The following is a 2,312-nucleotide window of genomic DNA, read 5'->3' as shown; positions in this document are numbered from 1 at the left end:
AAGAAACAGAATGCTGTTCATAAGTAAAAATAAATATTTTTTATTTTGTAATTTTTGCAGCCAATCAATCTTTGAAAATATTCATATTTAACCATGCATATTGGAATTTTCTTCTCGCACATTTTCTCTTCTTTGCCTCGATGCCACTTGATGACAAAGGCTGGTGTTGATCCTTTTTTTTCGTTAATACGGCACTTTTTTCTTTAATTAACTTAATATTATAATTGCACTTTTCTTTATCATAATATCACTTTATATTAAAATTGCACTTTTTTATCACATTTTATTTATTAATATATACTATATATACATATTATAATATCACATTTTACATAGCTATACTAATTATTATAACTATATTAATTATACTAATTTATTATTATATCATTTCATTACCTATCTAACCTAACCACTCGCGGGCAAACAACACAGACAGACGGCCGAGTATTTTGTGCATGTTCTCTAAAAACCCTCTACTCGTGCCTAACACCGTCATTAGAAACTGCTTACGTCGAGTTGCTATGTCATTTTACGCATGCGCAGAAGGACTCCTGTCATCTAGAAAATATCGCGAACTCTCAGCACTGATCAAATCCTCTAATTGGGATGACGCGCGCGCGACGTACTTGTTCCAATGGAACGATTTGATTGGTTAACTCGTGACGCAGGCAGCCTTAGGCTAAGTTCCCACTTAGCGCGTTACGTGTCGCGTTGTCTGTCGCGGACCAATCAAATCGTCCTATTTTAATGCCTAACTTTACAACGAATAAAATGGGACGATTTGATTAGTCCGCGAAGGATGACGCGTGACTCGTTAAATGGGAACGCATCCTTATTCTCAAAAAATATCGCATATGATATTTCTATGAAAAGCTATAATATACGTAACGTGAATTATAGCTTTTCATAGAAATATCGTATGCGATAATTTTCGAGAATAAAACCCCTGGGCCCTGATTCTCGAAAATATATCGCATATGACATTTAGTGAAAAGCTATAATATACGTAACATGAACTAGCTTTTCACTAAATGTCGTATGTGATATATTTTCAAGAATCAATGAAGTTATAAATATGCTAGAAAATTTGCTCACTTTTATCATTTTCACTCCGATTTGAGATACACAATCGATCCTCAGATCTTTAAATTATTGAGTTGTCGGAAAAGTCATGACGTATTTTTTCTATGTTTTTCAAAGATCATTTATTCATATAAAAAACAAAGATCAATTAATGATATATTGCCCGTTTTGTTCGATAACCTTTTGCCATCTTTCAGTGAGTTTCATAATTCCCCGTTCATAGAAGGATCTGTCTTTATCGGCGAAAAATTGAACAAAATGCTGATTTACAGCATTTGCCTCATCCGAATTGAACGTTATACCACACAAGGAGTTTTGAAGAGAGTGAAACAAGTGGAAGTCGGACGGCGCAAGGTCAGGCGAGTATGGTGGGTGTGGCAACACATCCCATCCAAGCTCCAATAATTTTTGACGAGTAATCAAACTTGTATGTAGTCTCGCGTTATCGTGATGGAACACAACTCTTTTATGATTAACGAGCTTTGGACGTTTCTGGATGATGGATTCGTTCAAACTGTCCAATTGCCGACAGTACACATTCGAATTGATTGTTTGCTTCTTTGGTAGGAATTCAAAAAACACGACACCTTTAAAATCCCACCACACTGAGAGCATAACCTTCTTCTGATAAATGTTTGCTTTCGATGTCGTTTGAGGCAAATCATCATGTCGGGACCAAGACCGTTTGCGTACCACATTGTTATAAACGATCCATTTCTCATCATCAGTTATCAGTCGCTTCAAAAAAAGGATCGTTTTCCTCACGTTTAATGAGCATATCGCAGATGTTTATACGCGTCGTCAAATAAACTTCTTTGAGTTCATGAGGAATCCAAATATCGAGCTTGCTTACGTATCCCAACTTCTTCAGGTAGTCGTGAACGCTTGAATGATGGATGTTCAATGTTTCTGCAATCTCTCATGTAGTGTAACGTGGGTTTGACTTGATCAATGCCTTTATTTTGTCGTCATCAACCTCGATAGGCCACCCTGACCGAGGAGTGTCTTTGATAGCGAATTCGGTTGCTTGCACTAGTGTGCACTGAGTGCGCACTAAGGCTTGTTCATAGTATGTTATTATATTTAAAAATTGTCTTAAATAATTCTCAAATAAATTCTCAAATATTTTTAACCATAATATGATATGTATAACATCCGTACGAATCATTTTATTAGTTAAAATGTTTTTAAATATGTATTTAAGACACGATCTTAAATATAAGAATGTA

The sequence above is a fragment of the Odontomachus brunneus genome, unplaced genomic scaffold (assembly GCF_010583005.1).
Source record: "Odontomachus brunneus isolate Ranch 3 - 2012 unplaced genomic scaffold, Obru_v1 Obru_scaffold_090, whole genome shotgun sequence".
Taxonomy (NCBI): domain Eukaryota; kingdom Metazoa; phylum Arthropoda; class Insecta; order Hymenoptera; family Formicidae; genus Odontomachus; species Odontomachus brunneus.
Note: the sequence above shows the minus strand (reverse complement) of the source record.